This window comes from Paralichthys olivaceus, chromosome 20, assembly GCF_024713975.1.
Source record: "Paralichthys olivaceus isolate ysfri-2021 chromosome 20, ASM2471397v2, whole genome shotgun sequence".
Lineage (NCBI taxonomy): Eukaryota > Metazoa > Chordata > Actinopteri > Pleuronectiformes > Paralichthyidae > Paralichthys > Paralichthys olivaceus.
The window spans coordinates 13,876,191-13,896,106 of NC_091112.1; positions in this window are offsets into that span (position 1 = coordinate 13,876,191).

Below are 19,916 nucleotides of genomic sequence, written 5' to 3' on the forward strand. Positions count from 1 at the left end.
ACACACACCACCGTAACTGCACACTATATAGGGTATAGAGGGAAAGATTAACAAAGAGCAGGGGCGTGACAGGGAGAAACAGATCAGAGAGGAGAAGGAGGGGAATTTGAAAGATGGCGGTTCAAACATAAACAGGGATGCTGGGTCGAGGCTGAGAGACAGACTGACTAACAAAGAGAATATCTTAACATTGTGCTCACCACAAACCATAATCATCTTGGTAGGTTTTACGCGCTTGTAGCCGCGGGCGGACTTTAATCCAGTTTTGATGACGATGGAGGGACAGTTTTACAGGTTTCTGTTTGTTATAAATGGCTTCAGGTTGGGAACAACAGTGTGTAACAGGCCATTTTTTTCATTAGGGCCATTGGGTGATTGTCCCTCCTTTATTCTCTTCACAGGAGAACTTGGCTCTGATGAAGCTGAATTGTTATTTTGTCCCCTTTCACTGTTGCTTCCAGTTTATTTTCATGAACTCATAACATATCTTGTTTCCAGCAAGCTGGAAGGAAGCAGTTAATAGTCATTAGGGAAAGTGTTCAACGCACCAGAGTGCATATTTCAGTAAAATTGGCACTGTGTTCCAATACATGGTCGCAAGCTGCCAAGATTATTATTACTCTTTGCAGTATAACACAGGGTGACAACATGTGTGGTAATGATAAAAGGGCATATTAAAGTTGAGTATAAGGTTCCTGTGTCAGGGGACGAATCACCAATCCTCCGGTCTCCAATTGGTGACCACTGACTCCTCGAGGCCTCATGCTGGAGTGTCCTTGGGCAAGACAGTAAACTGTAAATTGCCCTTGATGGCTGTGAATGGTGTGTAATAGAGAAAGCTCTGTGTATGCACGAATGATAATTAATTAATAAGTCTCGCGCTGTATAGACACATTCAATTAATAGCTTTATACAGGATATATTATTATTAAGTAAAAACAAGCGCACAAAGCCCCTTACTGACAAAAGCATAATACACATTTTTAGTGAGGGGGTTCAACTCTTATGACCCAACAGTTGACAGCCAGCCTTTATTGTTAATTTGATATTGATAAAAGCTTAAATTAAAGCTGCAGACTCAGTACTTGAGTATGCATTCTCAAAGTCAGGCTGATGAGCCGTGAGGACTTGTCATTGTAATGAGCGAGCCTCATTATGAACAAAATCACCCTGTTCTCTTAGGAATTCAGCATGAAGAGCACTCTTTTAGGTAATTAATCCACCACAGTGGTTTATAAATGCTGCTACCGCTACACACACATTATTGTATAGGGCTTCATCCGCTCATCACCTCAGTGCAGGGTCAAGAATATGTTAAATGAGACATGATCGGCAGCTCCTACAGGTTTTAACATTTAAAGACCGGAGCTACTGGAATTTCATATCAATTGTTACAAATGAAGTGAAGGAAGGAAATGCATCACAGAATGGACTAAAGAAAGATTGTATGGGAGGACACACTTGACAAAACCAGGGACATGGAGCATCATTCATTGTATTTTAGAATAAACATATGTACCCGTAAGAAGAATACAAAATATCTAAGTGTCAAGCAGGAGGCATGTCACTTTCCAAACATCCATTTTAACTTCTCCCATGCTGCGCCAAATCAGGGTATCATTCGAGCTGTCTTGTTTTGTTTACTCCTCCATGCTTGCCAGTTCCAATGACAAACAAGTGACACGCTGGAAAAGGAGCGCTGGGAAAAAATCTCTGCTCTGGGAAAGCTGTCATCCAGAGTGCCGATGTAACAGTCACGCAGGACAGAGGGGATTGTTACATGTTACGATAACAGCCGCATTTACTCCCAACATCAATGTTTAATGTGCAAGAGCTATGGCCACTTCGACTCCACTTTAGATTTAATTATTAACACAACAGGGCTGCCGGCAGCCCGGCTTCCTGTCAGATGTTGGGAAGAAAAGACTGACGCGAGATGGAAAGGATTTTAAAGTCACAGCCCTCAAGTTATCTGATCTTATGCAAACTGTGTGTGTGCGTAAATGGACGCACACCAGAGTGTGTTTAGATGAGGCTGATGACTGTGCTTGATGTGGTGGCATCTCGACACCTGCGCTACCATCTGTGCCCGTGCACCACCTGTGACCGCTGTGCCTCCTGGCACACGGCAAGTGTCGCACAGAAACTGTGATGAACACATCTCACTCCCGTCCTCTGGAAGGAAGAGACAAAGACTTTTTCATGTGGTTTGATATAAAACAAACGAGCAAAAATCAAGAAAGAAGGAATCTTTTTTTTTTTATAGTTTAGCCAAAACTTCAAGGCTTAGATAAGAAGCAAAAAACTTTGTATGAAGGTAACAGAATCCACCTCACAGCAGCTCTGCAGATCGCTAATTAACACATTATATCTAATGTCTCATATCCATTTTAGGGTTTGTCACATGCTGGACCACTGTCAGCAGGACATTTTTGCAGTGTCACCTTATTTTCTTTTTTGATGGATTAAAGAGATTACAAAAAAAGAATAACTGAACTTTAGAGTTGTTAGCATGTGGAACCCCAGGATGACACCCATGCAGTAGAAAACCAAATGCTTGCTGCCTAAACTGCCGAGTTTATGCTGAATCCTGACTGCCAAACAGAGACGGTAAAATCTTTTTGGATTTTTTAACAGTCAACGTTGCAGGTAGGATTTCTCCCTGTGCTGCTGATGGTCAATATGACTTTGACAGACAGTGTGTTTGTGTGCAAGAGACAGGGAGATTGAGGCTGAGAGCAGTTTCCTCCCTTTCTTTTAGATGCCATTCATTCTTTAAAATGAAACTGCAGATCCGACAGATGCTCATCTGCACACACACAGTCTCTATCTGCACAAAGAGCACCCTCTCTCAAAGAGGATGACAAAGGCCTAGACAAAGAAAGGTTAAAAAAAAAGAGAAAGTGGAGAAAAATAAGCAAGGAGAGAAACTGAAAAGAAGTTAATTCTGCTGGTATACATTTATTTAATATTTTCTATGAAAGTGGTAGAGACAGAAAAAAAAACTTAATTAGACAAACACACACACACACACACACACACACACACACACACACACAAACAATGACAACACAGGCATCTCAAGCAGTGCCACCTTTACTGTCACTACCAGCCGCACTGTTCCATCAGCGCGACGTGGTGTCCTCCATGCACGCCTTGAGGAACATGGAGGGACATGGCTGCAGTGTTTAGAGCACTGCTCACATCCACAATAGCAACGAGAGCCACCAGAGAGGGCTGCCACCCCCTGAGGGCCACTATGCACCTCCTAAGTGGATCACTCTGCGTTGTCACAACGTTTTCACCAAGCTCAGTGGGACGGGGCCGTGTACTCCTTTCATCACCAGCAAACCTAAATGAGCTTTGTCAGGCTCGCTAATGCATGCTGGTGGCTCTGCAACTTTCGCTGAGCGTCTGCACACGTTTGTGTATGTGTGTATCATCCCTATACTCTGTATCTGCTCTGTATGAGGAGGATGGGGGAGAAGAAAGGCTGTAAATATTCACCTTCGCACGGTACTTACATATGAGGCTAACGCCAGGTTTCTTCCCCCACTGTTTGTTTTGCAGTGCGGTTCACAGTGTGGTCAGAGCTGGTCAAGGGCAGAGTTGGACACTAACTCAGCAGGTCAGCGGCAGTAATTGCTTCTTGCCATTGGTTAAATGATCCCCCCCGTTTCCCTTGCACACCGAATGGGGACATTATAATGACGAGGGTGAAAGACGAAGAGAGGAGGGGGGGGGACAATGGCAAAAGGGAAGGAGGGAGTTGAGGCAGCGAGGAGGTTAAAGCGAGGGAGAGGGAAGATCATCATCTGAGAGGCAACAGAGATAGTTGTGAGTTAAAGAAGAGAGGGATGAAGATAGTTTACGAGGTTGAGGGTCACAAGTTCACATGTCCTGCAAAAAGCAATTGTTCTTTTAAGGAATTTCGTCCTCTCCGTGCATAAAAGCATCAGCTTAATGTGTGTAATGTAGATGACTGTGATGAAGACTGGTGAGGAAGTAAAAAGGGTTGGGATGGGGCTGATAACGAGGCAGACCCAAAATACTGAGGGTAATTATAACGATGGCTCCCATGCTTTCACTTTCAGCCGCCGCTGCTCTGGTCTTTGAGGTTTCCTGAGGTTGACACAAATCTCTCCGACTGAGTGCTTTAGTCTCCGCAAAGCTTCGCATTAAGCCATTTTATTTTTTTCTTCCTCCCTTATTCTAATCTGCAGCCTCATTACAATATGAAAGTGTTAAAGGAAGCCCAATGTGGATATTTGCTGTGATGTCAGTTTCTTCGGCAGTGGGGGAGTGGGAAGTTACAACAACAACCCAGGGATACAGTGATTAAGGCTAATGTTAAGGCTTTGAAGTCTTGTACCTGAGTCTGAGATGGCCCATATAAAACCCCTATACAACATTTTTACACATACATGTCTGTCTATTATTTGATGTTACATACTCAGCTATGCAAAACAGATTTTGTATTTGTATTTTAAGTTGAAACCATTTTTAATAACCACTTTGTCTTATGATATTTTCTTTTCCCCCTCTATAAAAACCAGCCCTCCTCTCTTATTCTGTTTCTCTCACTCACACAGCAGCGCACATTCACACACTCTATCCCGCGCTCTTTTTTCTGGCTCTCACTGATATCCATCTCTGCAGGCTCTCTCCTGGTGGGTGATTAGACGTTAATCCCCTCCCGGTGTCTGGGTGTGATCGTTCCCACCACGCTGCACCCTCGACCCCTCAGCGTAGACTTGCATCCTTCACATGAACTTACATGCATTCCCAGTGCACGCAAGGACACATGCACGAACACACACACACACAGAGACACACACAGTGCTCTGCTCCTCCTCTTGGCTGCCTTCTTTACACACCGCTCTTTCCTATCCTCCAAATCTTCTCATTTCCACTCCTTCTCCCTCTCTCCACTTCTATTATGATACCCTCTCCCTTTTCCAGTTTCTGTTCCCTGCTCTGACCCTAAAACTCACAGCTGAAATCACTATTTAAGACCTTAGAAACATATTAAAATGTCTTGAATGTAGTTATTAGAGATCTTATTTCTCCACACTCAGTGACAGGATTCTTTGTGCTGCATACTTCCAACTGTACAAAACAGGATTAGCCCACAATGTGGATCTTATCTGTGTTATTGGTGTTACAGCACAATTTGTACTTTATCTGCTTTATTAAATACAATTGGACATTCTCACTGTAAAGTGTCCACTGCATTAAAACTGCAAAGCATCATTTTATTCCTTCATCATATGATTAGTCTATATTATATGGTTCTTTATTGAGCCACAAATCTGGTGCAGCCCGAGCCAATGTACCACAATAACAGCATAAAGCATTTTTGGACAATCCCCTGCCTGCTTCAGCCAAGTTTGCAACCTCACAGTATCTGTGGAGAGTTGTCTGCATTAAGTACATTATGTTTTCAGCAGTCATCCTCGCCAGACTGTATTGAAATTTGGGGGTATATGGAGAGGTTGTGGGGATTCAACAGATCGATATCTTTTCATCAACAACATCCTTTCCATAAGGACAAGCAAGGGAAGCAATAATTGACACCGGGCTATTGTCTCTGGATGCTAGCTTGATTACCTGGGTTAGTGGGTGTGACCCATTGGCATAGGCAACTTGTTTTTTTGATGGGATTGCAAAAAAGTGACTGGGTCCTCTTTTCCCACAAACAGGACTTTAAAATACCTACAAAGTCTCAAAGACCAATGAACTTCCAATGGCTTCTTTAAATAGTTCCCTTTTATTCAGAAGTTTCCATAGATTTATTTCCTTAAATACTTTTAGAATAAAAATGCATTCTGATCTGAAGTTGGCAGGATGGGTCAGTGACCCATTACTGGCTACGTGTGTGGTGAGATCGTATCCATGTTTGGAGAAATCTTGGGACCTCTGATGGGTGAATCATCTACAGCTGTCTTGAGAGAAGTGTGCTTGTCAAGCTTCCTTTGACTTCTACTTTTATCAAATATTGCATACATTATTACACCCATGTGCAGATGCATGCAGAAACCCATTTTACGCATTCAACAAAAAACATTTTTTTCTCCTATATTTAATATATTTCCCTGTAAGAGGAACTTCACTTTTTATTATGATAATCATGATGATCATCACCATTATAAAGTCTCTCACTTTCAAACCATACCTGCAAACCCCCTCCACCCCTTCATCCTGCAGCACTGCAACAGAGAGCGACAGCAGAAGGACGAGTGCAGAAACAAAACAGAGGCCGCCAGTCACACACGTTAGACCCAGTGCACATCTAAATATAGCGCAACCATCTTTGTGTACAATGAGTTTAACTTTCGCAAACAGGACATCTGGCATGTTCACTGAAGGCATGTAGAAACTAGGCTGTCTGTTGGCATGTTTTCCTGATGAGGATTTACACATGTTTTATGTATTTACACATACTTAGTGAGTTTGTGTGTGTGAGTCCATATGTGTCCTTACCTGTGCATGATAATGTGGCTTAAGGGAATACTTGAGCAGCAAGCGAGTGTGTGTGTGTTTGTGTATAAAGACAAAGCGAAAGATAAGAAGGACTTCACTGCAAATCCCTGCAATGTCATTCTAATTGAAACACCGGATGATTTATGATCTTGGATGTAAGCATATGTACGTTTTGAAGGAAAGGTCATATGCAAACACTCATATTTACAATTTCTCAAACCATGTCCAAGAATAGTCTTATACATAAATTCCCTAAATAACACTTTCCTCAATGCCTCACCAACTCGTTTCATGACAAAAACAAATGTTTTACAATGATCCATTAAACAGCTGCAGCTCCTCAGCATCAAATCTGCAGACTGTGCCCGACTCTTCTGTTTTGACAACACACACACACGCAGAGTGACGGTCACACGCAAATGCACCAGAAGATGAAAACCAGCGGGTATAGAACAACAATAGGCAGGTACAGAGTCACACTGAACTGTCACACAGCTCCTGTCAGTCTATAACTAGGCCGCCGCACTGAGCCCGCCTCACACACAGCCGGTGGGTAATTTTAGCAGACAAAAGCGCAGAGCGTCTACGTCTTAATGCACCCTGACACAAACGAGCGGCCTCGGCACAATACCTTTTCGATCACAATGTGTTTGTGTTTGCGTAAGCTCTCCCCCTTCAATCAAGGCGTCTTTGTCTGTCTCCTTGCCACGTTGTCAGCTCTCAGGAGGCTTCAGCAGAGCGGTCATAAAGACATTCAGTGTAACAACTTGAGACAATTTCATAAATGAGCTTGGTACCATGCAAGTGACTTTTCTATGTAGTTAAACTTCCAAAATACACAGTAGGAAATGAAGAGTGACTCATTTTTTCAATTGTTGCTGCAAATTTCTGTAAATATTCTCTTTTTCTTCCATTAGTACAGTACCTGCCCGTTTGTTAGTTGCAGCTGTTTTCTGAAATTGTAAAGAAAACTATTCCAAATGTATTAAGACAAATCCCTTGAGATTTAACATCTTGTTTAATGTCCTCTTTGTTGGAAATTTGGAGACTTTAATTACATTTAGTCCCAGCTGCCGCAGTTCCAGAGCACTTCTTGCCCGTTTATTTAAGTTCATTAACATTGAACGTATCAAGCGTCAAAATCACTTCTGATTTGACACTGTACTTCCTTGGGCCCTTAATGCAAGTGTCAAGCTGATCAGAGGAACGGTTCTCCGGATATATGTGTTTCACATACGGACAGACTTGTGGACTAGAGCAATAGAAGATAGATAGATTGAATAGAAGATATATCAATGATTAATGTATACGCAAAAATAAAAAACCCTCTCTATGCATGTATGTACATACACACATGAACACACATACAGGCTTTGCAGATACTTGGCTTCTGACAAACTGCTTGCACACCTCTGTGAGTGCCAATGCCTTGAGCCGAATTATCCAACACTCATACAGCGAGCACTTACACAACTCTCTCCCCACGGGGGCCACACTGAAGGTGTCCTTTTGCTAACAACACTGGATGGACACACACCTACACGTGTACTCTCACACACACACACGCATTCCTGAACACTCGCACCCATACGCGCGCCTGTGTGCACACCAGTGGAGTAATTACAGACATTTTAATCACTGAACTCCACTCCTGTGGGGCACAGCAGACATAGCAGGGAGCGGGCAGAAGTGGAGGCCCTTGACTGATTTCAACCTTGGCTTAATGATCGCTGTTTGAGCCTGAACGCTTTACTGCAGCTATAGCAGCAGATGCCCCCACTTTTCAGGGAGACGTGGAAGAATCAAGGATAGTATGTCATGAGCAAGGATATGCTTTTGATGTGCAGAATGGATTTAAATGAATTGAATGCATTGTTGTCTTATTCTGGGGAATAAATAGAGACACTCAGGGACATTATATAGTCCTGGGTATTTAGATGGATGGATTTAGAGCATGACAATCATTGCTGGTGCTTCACAAGCTTTAGCAGAAAGCCTTGGGCATTATGACAAGATTGAATTTAAAAAAAGAACAAATGGTACATTTCATTTGTCTATGTCTATATTTTATTAAAAGCAATTGTACTTTTTGAATTGTTAACCTCCTAATCACAATAGTGAAATAGCTTAATCCAGATAAAACCAAAACCAAACCTCCAGCTATAACTTTTCTGCTTTTGGGTGTAGGTGCATAAATACAAATCAAGAGGTGGATATTGCAGGAAAAATTTATGAAGCCCTAAATGACTTAGTTTAATAAATATATAACAGAGAGACTCACACTTCACCACTTCCTTGCACACTGCACACAGCTCTAACTTTTCCAAACTGCCTTATCTAAGCCGACATACTGATACTATGGTAAAACAACAGGGCCAGCTTCATATCACCGGCATTTTGTTCCACATTGGTGGACGAAGAGGAGTACAAAAAGCCAGGGAGTGTGTTTTAGATTGCTGGGCTGAGCACCCTGAGAGGACGGGGCCTCTCCTTGACCCCCCCTATGCCTTGCTGTTCAGTAGATTAGCTGGAGCACAACAGAGGCCAGTGCTATCGCCAGCTTGCAGCCTCCTCATCCCCACTGGCCACACAAGATATCGCTTGCGCACACGCACGCAAAGACACACAAATGCACACACAACACACAAACCTGTGCACTACTTGCTGCCGCGCATCTTTGGCCCCCATCCCTGTCACTGTGCCTGAAGGTTCATTAGTGACACTGAGGCCACTTCAATAGGAGCAGCACTTTCAGAGCACACCCCCCACACACACTAACTCAGACACGGTTTGCTGCTTCTATATGAGAACACACATCTTCATGTCCATACTGTATGTACATGCCTTTGAGTTAACATACGGCGATAAAAGCATCTGTGTCTCTCTGACCCCCTAATCACAGAGTCCATGTGACTGCGGTGGCGTGGCGCGTCTCTGAACTCGCACCAACCTGCAGGACTTCGCACTGCAAGAATAACTGATGTCAGGATCAACAATTCACTACCTAATTACTTCAAGGTCAATTATAGCGCTACTCTGCTTTGAAGTTTCGCAATGCAACATCAAAGGTGTTTTTTTTTTTCCACCTCAGGATTTCAAAGCAGCGAGATGCCACGGAGTAAAAAAAAAAACGAAGGGATGTGAAAATGAGGGTAGACGTCATGGTTACATGATTTGGATGCAAGGACAGGGAGCGGGGAACATGAGACAGAGGGAGCATTTGTCATATTTCTTTCATAAGATATTGCGTGGGCCTTGTACATGATGTATGAGGTATGTATTATGTTCGCACTCTGGTTTGGGACATAATCTCCTTAACAAGTGTGAGGTAAATGCCATGATGCTAGAAAAGAGTTACAACACAGGCTGAAAGAATCTGGCTGAAGTTAGGGGCTGTGAATAAGCCAACTCTGGTCAAACATCACACGTCTTCTGTAATTGCCATTTTCTTTTAGTCTTCTGGCCTATTTGTCTTTCTCTAATGATGTCTAGCAGTTGACTTTGAAAAGCACATTGTCAACCTCACAATTTAGAATATTATTAATAAAACCTCTTTACTGAGCTATGCATATTACTGTGATTTGGAGAAGAAAGAAATTACTGGAGAGCTATTAGAGGTTTAAATTTGATCGAGTATTCGACTTTAAACATTTCATTTCGATAAAATTGTAATTTGACAAACTATATGTCAAAGAGAGACTATTCCTGCAGTGAGAGTAAGCTACAGTTAGAAGTGCAGCTTCTGGTGCATACGATTATGATACTTTGCAGTGTAGCAAGACGGGTTTTGATAATGAATGGGAAATGAGACATATCACACGAGCATCTGATGACAGAGGTCGCTATCCTTGCAACCTGAATTTCAATGTGTAATATTCGATTCTCGTGTCCGCGGAGGGCCCCGAAAATAATTGCACATCCCTGACATCTGTGCGCTCCTGACATTTCACATCTTCTCTTGCAGCGGCTCATCTGCCAGGCTTCATGAAAAATGCCGGCCTAATGTGCGCTAAATTGCTGCTGGTGTCTCACGATATAACATCAAAAATGAAGAGACCCAACTTTGCTCAAGAGGCACACAATGTGCTGCAAGATCAAAACCATGGAAACAAAAAGAAAAAAACCCAAAAACACCAGAAGGCACATGGACCTGTAATTAGATGGTTTTATGAACATGAAGCCATTTGAACATCAGGGCCAAACACATATTTATTCACATGGACAGAGTTGGAAAACAGAGGACTGTCTGATAGGAGGCGACCTGCACACAATAGGACTCTTAAACATGAATGAGAAATAAGGCTCCATTATTACAGCAGCAGCGATCCATACCAAATTCTGTGTGAAATCCATTAAATATCAATAAGCCTTCAAAAGCCGCTCAAGTAACCGTGCGTCATTTTGTGTGAACCACTGCTCTCCTGCTCGCTGGTTTATGTTCCCAAGTCATTGACTCCTGCAAACCATTCAATTTGCGAAACGCCCTTGTAGCGTTTCTGGTGCAGAACTTGGAATAAAAATGTTATAAAAAAAAAATCTGAGGCGAACCACCACTTGATAAGCTTTAAATCACGCAGCAGTGCAGCGTTTCAAACTAATTTGTCATTTTGCACCACATGTATGGACCATGAATGGATATACATGTATGTATGCAATTGATTGATAAACTCTGAGTATCTCCAGAGGAGTTCATTTAACATGCCGTCCTCCATCCTTAGCCCGTCTCCTCCTTCCCTCTGTCTAAAATCCACCAATCACACCATTGGATTGATGAGTCAGTACCACTGCTTGCATGTGTGTGTGCATGGTGGAGCAAAAAGTGGGTGGGTGGGTGGTTGTGGGTTCGGGGGCAGATTGGTGGGTGTGTATGATGAATCCGTCTCCCTGCACCTCTCTGCATTAGCATTGCTAATGTGAGTAAGTGGTTTAGGAGTGGTGCCATGAGGAATACCAAGTCAATCTGGCCACAGCTGAATGTGTAGGGATTGTCTGTAGTTGGATGTAGACAGATTCACGCTCTCTCTCTCTCACTCTCACACACACACACACACACACACACACACACACACACACACACACACACACACACACACACACGCACGCTACCCTGAATGTCAATGAAGAACCGCCAACTACTGTGGTACTCCTTCATCAGGGGTCACTCAGAGAGAGGGAGCTAGCAGCAGTGTGTGATGGAGTGTGAGTCTGGCAGGGTGTGAGTATGCATGCTCGGTCATGCACATACTGTTTGTGTATGTCTGCGTTTTTGTGCGTGCAAGATAGTGTGCTGCTGTTTTTGGAAGGAGGCTCCTAAATAGATCTGGTGGGGTGAATATAAGGAAGGCTACAGAGGAGACTCGATGGAAGCCAGCAGTGCTGCACTGATATTCCCCTCTTGCCCTTGAAGCAGGAAGCCTTCGCGTTCCCTCAGCACTTGCTATCCCACCTGGGCATTGTGACACGGTCCCAGAAAGCCCAGATTGTCACCCCTCTGTCCCGACAGCCCCTGAGCTTTTCAGCATCCATCACCCCTGACCCCCGCATCTTCCCACAATGCAGCACGGCAAGATGAATGAGCGTATGTCGTGGCACTCCGCAGGGTGGCTGATGATCCCATGAGCAGCCACACTCAGGCTAAGCAACTTCTGGACCGCAATGGCCTGGAACTTCTAAAGTGATATATGAGATCTAAATACTGTGTGCTCTGCATATCGCTACAGAGGCACAAACTTTGCATAGTGTAGATGTCACGCTGGGTGACTTTCATAAACTGAATTAAAAATGAGTCGGAAAAGGTGACTTTTGAGAAATAAAGTAGCTTACATCAGTAAGTTTGCAATCTCTGTAACATAAAGCACTTTGACGAGTAGAAAGTGTATAAGGAAGCATTTAATACACCCTTGCACAAAGGATTCCCCAAAGGGGATTGAGTCCTATACTCTTCAGTATGTTCTGCACATGCACACTGTCTAAATTGCAGAGCAGACATGTTTCAACATCCTTTCAAAATCAAACGGAGGCATGGCCTATGTTCAAATACATGATTATGGTAATCTTGAGGATAAAACATGTGAAAGCAGTGGTGCCTTGCTCACGTCTGACAGCCTCTTTGCAGTGAGAGGTATCCAAGTCGTAATCACCGTTTCACACCGTTCCCAAAGGACAAGAGAGACGTGAAGTAAGAGAGAAGCAGAGAGACGTAGAGAAAGTGTACGTGAGTGAGAGGCCGGGAAGAAAGGAACATCTGAACCTTAATCTCTCCTGTCTGCCATTGTTCAGAATGGTCTGTCTGAGACTTACACCAGAACACTATAACAAGTGAAGGAGGCTTAAAGTTAACCTATTGTACTGCACACCTACACATTTTTCTGTATTAAGCATGATATATCTCAAACTACTTAAATCAGTACTTTTCAGCACAAGAGCCGTATCTATATGCTCAGTGACAGCGTACATCTACACATTTACATGTCTGCCTCCATATACGTTGACCTTCTCTCACCATGTGGAGTGTAAGTACAAGTGATGGCTAGATACGACGGCGAAGCTGTCAGGAGGAGTCAGGGAGGTGACCAGTCTGCATGCATTATTTAACAGAGAGGGGCAGGGAGGCGGACAGCAGGTCAGGACCTGCCGGAGGAAGACCCGGTGCTCTGTGAGGCCTCGGCTCGGCGCCAGAAGTCGCCCTCCTCTGGCCAGAATCAGAAATGTGGCAGTTCATCCCTCTTTTTTTTTGTTTTAAAGTCTGAAATAAAACTTTGGATTTGAAGCTCAGAGTGCTCTCACACATGACATTTTAGTATTCAGAATCCACATCAGCCTGAATATGAAGTTATATTAAGGAGGACGTTATTTTAAATTAAAAATATCTCATTAAAAAGTAAAAATGTGGATCCTCCAAAAAATTTGGGTAATTGGTATTTCTTTTTAATGCTATATGAATGATTTAATCTCACATGTATATGCGAGTAGATAGAGATTGGATAGATCCCCCCCCGACTTTCTAGCAACCAAAGTATTTTAGGCATTTTTACAAATTTTATGGGTGGTCATCCAGAAATCATTGACCCATAGTTACAGACGTAACTCACTTTAATGAAGTCTCCACCTTCACTGACCCTTCAGATGGTGGTTGACTGGTTTTAGCTGAGTGAGACTCCAGCAGATGTAGCAGAGCAACCCTGACTCCTATATATAAAGTTTATGTGCAACTGATTTATAAACGTACGGCAAACAAATATAATAATATTGCTTGTATAATTTAGGGCGCATTAATCAACAAATCTGACAAGGTCAATATATATATGTAAATTGTTTACTCACAACACATCCTAATAGGGTTCATAAAATATCACGTTGCAATATAAACTCATACAGCAAGTTTATCATGATATAAAGCGAAGACTGGTCTCTAATATTTACCCCAAGCACTAGAATACTGATCAATCATTGGAAACTATGAACTTACTAGTTGCAGTATTAGTGGTAGTTGTAGTATTTCTGCTTCTACAATATTCAGGTCCATGCTCTTTTTAAGGACAGACATCCATACGACTATGTTTTCATTTTAAAATACGTGAACTCTGCTACAGTTTCGTTTGAAAACTCCAGGGCTACATTTTAGTCTGGCCGGGCAGAAACAGAGACATTTGGAAATGTAGAAGCTCACAACCGTTTATTGGGTCTTTTTAGTCACATCATAGCCTTCGCTGATTCATCAGGCTACTATCACATGACACCTTCTAGAGGAAAACAACCGGTATAAATCTCAGCTACCAATATAGAACGTAAGATGGATAACCAATAACAAACGTTTCTGACCCTGTTGTCTTTGCTAACGGATCTTGTGCAGTTAAATTCTGCATTTTACAATGACACAACATGCGTAGGAATCTTTTGTCCAGCGAGACGCACATGCCCTCCTGTTTATGCTGGTAAGCGCATAGCCCAGTGCACCAGTGTGGTCATGTGATGTGTTTTCAGGTGTGTTAGTATGGAGTTATTATGGGGATCAAAGCTGATATAGCGCCAAAACGCTCATATGGACAGATATTGTTTTAGTTTGAAAATGTAGTGGTATGGATGTCGCCCCAAAAATGCATATTTTCTACAATGATGGCAGTTGATTTCTGTCTTTATACGAATTTTGAAGTTTTCACTTTCTATAAAAAAGTCATTAAAATTCATTTAAAAAAACCTTTTAAAATAAAATGTATTTATGTGTTAATGGCAATCATACAGTTGGTGTATTTAATATATTCCTCTTGTTTTAATAATTTAAATTGAAGAGGAGCAGATGCTGAAATCACACCCACATTAACTGATGAGTTACATGCATAAGTCACCACAGTGAATATGCTGCAGGACTCTACAGCATCTGCACCTGTTGAAATCACCCAATGTACTTAAAATTGAATAAATTAGGTCTGCATATTGCTTCCACATGCTGCAGACCATGTACCAAGTCAGGAAATGAGCACTATCCTCATATTCGAGCTCCGAAGTTTCCAACACAACTATTACCAAGTGGGAGGGAAAGTAGAATCTGTGTGCCCACCAATGATAGAGGACGAGACAGCAAAGTGAGGCAGGAATATTCGTGCTCAGGGTGGACTCGCAGAAACTGATGGAGGATAAGAAAGAGAGAGGGCAGAATCAGAAATGAGGAGGAAGAGTTAGAGCAGAGGTGCACAGTGGCAGGAGGGCAAGAGGGGACGAGCCAGGAGGAAGTATGTAAGAGAGGAAAAGTAATGGGGGAGACGAAGAAGAGGTGGAAGAGACACGGGGTTGGTTTGCGGGAAGGTTGGAGGGCCTCGGGGGTTGTTAGCTTTAATTGGGCTTCAGGCTCCGGGACACGCAGCGACAACATCAAAGGTCAGATATACATCAAGCACTGCTGGGAAATGTCGGCCCACGTGGAGAAGGGCCGCAGGGCAGAGAGGAAGGAGAGACAGAGAGGCCGGGAAAGGCCATCAGTAGCAGATAAATTTGAGAGGGAAACAAAACAACTTTTCTCGACTTTAAGAGATGTTCTGCAGCAGGAGAGAGATGTGTGACTGGTGATATTACAGATATCTGCTATCACCCACAAAAACACATTGACAGAACACAAAGGCATCGGTGAACTAATCTCACTAATGATTATCACAATGCCTGTGCAATGGTGCTCCATTGTTGTCTACCCCTGTGGGAAGCTTTTGCTGAAAACTCAGCTGAAACTACTTAACCTTTTTTAAAAGCGAAACTTTACTTGTGAGACATCGTAAAAGATTTACGTCTGCCTGCAAAAGACATGACAGGGATGTCTTCAAGTTTCAAGATGAATCAAAAGCACCAATGTTCTCCAACCGGAGTGCTCGTTGGATTGTAGAGGAACTTGCGTCCAACAATTTCTGCTACTTTTCAAAAAAGTGAGCAGAGGTGAAAAAGGAAGCAGGGTTTGAACTTCTCTCTCAAGCTTTGTCTTTTATTTATTACATAACAATTGCACTCGTGTTCCTTCTAGCAGAGACTGTATGAAAGTAAGCTCTGTTATACCTTTACATGAATGATCATCGCATCTTGCCCTTCTCTATGATGGCCCTGCTCTCAACTCATGTCTTGTGATAAAGGACAACTATAAACCTTCCCACTTGGTGAGATGACGTCCATACTAACTAGTTCTTTCCAAGCATAGTTCATTTTTCTGTTTTTGTTTGGGGGGGTGAGATTTGATGGCAAAAGGAAGGATCTAAAATAAAGCATTATTCTTTAAAATCTAGGAGAATCTTTATATTTGAGAGTTTGTTTGGCAAAAAACATTTACCCATAATTCCACCAGCATATCTAAAATAGAGACAAACCTTATGCTCCTCCTGACATTGGGAGAGCCTTGTATTTAAAACAATTATTAACTGTGTGTCATAGTTGTAATGATGGAAGCGGTGACAGGTTAGCTGCTGTCAGGGAGATAGAGAAACAGTGCTTAATTTAAAGTGGCTTCCACAATCACGCTAATGTCAAACTAATGTCAAGGAGGGACAGGTATGTGTGTGGTACTTATTGAGTGGGGACCTACACGTGTGTTCCATGGGGACAAAAGGCAAGTCTGCATAATTGATTTTAAGAAAAATATTTCAAGGTTAGTGTCAGTAAAAATTCATGATTAGGTTTTGAGTTAGTCAATGTAATGACTTCTGAAGTCACAGAGATACGTGTGTGTCTGTTTGTATGTGTGTGTGTGTGTGTGTTGTACATTGACAGGATAACTTCAGGATTAACCCAAACTGACACCTTCTGATAGACTTGATGTCAGCCTCATCCTCTGCTTCATTACTCCCACTGACGTACACATAGAAATGCACAAACGCAAACACACCCACACGCTCACTCCCTGCTGATGTCGACCGTGTTGCTTTGTGGATTGGCAGAGCGAGCGCAGCAGAAAGAGGTGCAGGGGTTGTGAGAAACACACAGTCGAGGCTGATTCTGCCTTTTATCCGCTGCGATGAAATCAATCATTGCTCCCGCATGGGCCTGTGATTTATGATTAGTGAAGGATTTGGATTGTGTATATGATAGAAGTGCATGTTCTACACAATCCCATGGTGCAGTTTGTGACAGTGACATACTGTATTGTCAGTTGTGTAACGTGACATTGACGGGCTCTAGTGTAAACAGTTTTTTTTCTGGGTCCCTCACTACATCATATGTACTTTCTCAGTAAGACATAAATCTGAAGGTGTATTTGTAGGGTCACATAAAGTATTTCTGATTCTGATAAAGCATACCTACAAATATGTCATGTCACGTCAATTTTCAGTCAATTAAAGACAGACTTTGTTTGTAAAGGAACAGTGGTATATTTGCTAAAGGCAAATCACGTATTTATTTATTTTTTAGGAGAACAGAAGTAAAACCTTGCAGCAAACAGCCTTTGAAATTAGCACTGCTTAAAATGTTAATAGGGAGTTTTGTATTCAACTGTAGATATATTTGGCATTTCTTATTTGCAAAGTTTATCAGTTTTGGCAGCACTACTGTGGCCGAACAGATAAGAGTCCTGCAAATGTTTGATTACGGATGCACTTTTTAATGACCTAATTAAGCAGATCATTAAATCAAAATTATTACGTAGTTATAATGTCATTACGTAGCTCGGCCTGGCTGTATCCAGTCAAAACAGCTGTAATCAGCATGAACTTTGTCTTTTCCTTGCATTAGATAAGAATATGACAGTGTGTTTATGAGGTTAATGCATGAGAATGACGCAACTTTATAAACTTCATACACCGTACAAATGAAAGGTTCATGAGCTAAAATCCTAGGTTTGGTATTGAAGTCAGCAGCAGAGGGATAAAATCAGTCCACATATACTTATTGTAGGATCTGGGTACTGCTCAGTAAAGAATAGACACATCCCAAGTTCAACATCCCTAAGGGATGAAAAGGCAAAGTGTCTCACCCTGAGAGACCGACCTAAATTTTATCTTGACAAGTCCTGGTGCTGTGATGGTACATGTGGCATCAGTGAGAAAGAAGCTTATGTCTAGGGAGGATTTCTGTCATTCTCTGCATCTAAATAAGAGATACTGCAGTAACACAATTATTAACTTCACTCATTACACACTTTACAATCCTGTCACTGGGTAAATTGAAATTAACCAACAAAAAAGCCCACATATACAGAAGATAGTTTACATGCTACACACTTTTTACAGCCACACTAATTTGTGTGTGGTTTAATGACTCATGAACACCGACATTAACATTCAACCTACTCACAGACCATGGTTTATTTTCATTTTAAAAATTACTGGATCAAAGTTTTGCATTCAACCAGTAAACCACCACATATTAGAAAACTGGCACAGCATTATTACCAGTTATAGCCAATTACACATCTCAGTGGACAAAAGTGACATGTGGAGTTCCCCAAGGCTCCATTTTCGGGACTTCTGTTAAACATCTGCATGCTAGCTCAGATTGTGGAAAACAAAAAAATATATAACAGATTTTTCAGATGACATAACTTCGCAAAACCACGGGCCAATGATTCCATACAAGAGCTGAGCATCGAAATGAATCACCAATTGTATGTGAGAGAATTATCTTTAATTAAAGAAAAAATAAAACTGATTTTTGTTGACAAGGCACATTAAGACCACATAAGTCAGCAAGATTTGGAAGATGTGTCTTTTTCATCAAGTTAATTAATGTTATGTGTTCAAAGGTGCCGATCAGACAACTGCAGCTGTTTTGGACCACTGCTGCTCGATGACCAAGAAGGTGCATCGCAGCTTTCTTTTCATGTCTTGATTTACAAAGCACTGAATGGTTTACATGTGAAGCTGTGCTCAGTTGCTCAAGGTCTGCTGCAACTCACTGTTCTTCCTCCATCTGCCACAGCCTTTTATTAAATCAAATTACTAATTTCTTACACTGTTACTTTTACTATTGGATGTTATTTTTTATTTTCCATTCAAGTCTTTTTAAAGTTATATCCAAATGCTTTTTATATTGCCTTATGTTGCTTTTATATTTTGTCTTGATGCCTTTATATTTTATGTTAAGCACTTAGACTATCCTTGTTGGTAAAATGTGCTGTACAGATAAACTTTTCTTGCCTCATGCCCTTAATAAAGCATGCATTATGAGGATGGGAGAAGCTTAAGTGGGCAACACATAGAGAAACAGATGTGGGGTGTGACGACTGAGAATATTTGACCGTGTTTACTCCCGAGCAGCCTATGCAGCATCCCTGAAGATCAAAAGTAGCATTCTGTGTATAAATGTGTGCAGGAATCATGACTGAAGGTGCTCAAGGTTACATACTTGCCAATGAGATATCTTAACGAGCAGCTAATTTCAGGTCATTACCTACATCAGCCATTAACACGCCATAAACAAACAGACCACTGACATGAAGAGGAGTGACTTAATCGTTAAGAGATAACATCAACAGTATAAATGCTGACACAACAGCTGCAGTAATTTGTTCAGCTTGTATTAAGAGAGTGTAAATAATTAATATTGAAGTCCCACTCTCAGAGAGCACGGTGCAGTTTCCTAGGTGCAGGAGAGCGGTCGTGATTTCTTGACCTGGAAGGGATAAAGACAGGACTGCAGGCAGGGTGAACAATGGAGGGCATGGAACCATCCATTTATACTGGAGTGTGTGTCTGTTGAGTCGAGTTTGAATTCACCTGTTTATCTCCTCAGGCTGTAAAGTATACACTGGAGCGAAAGATCAAATCAATTGAGTAGTAACCCATTGTAACCAGGCTACAGAGACAGTAAGGATCGCTTTCATTTCCTTACATTCTTAAAATACTAATATAATTGAATATCCTCAGCTCAAGAATTTGTGCTATACATTGAGCCCTTTAAAAGGCCATTGACATGTAATAGCAGCATCTTAAAAGAATAACAGCTGAGGAGAACAATGTTCTTGA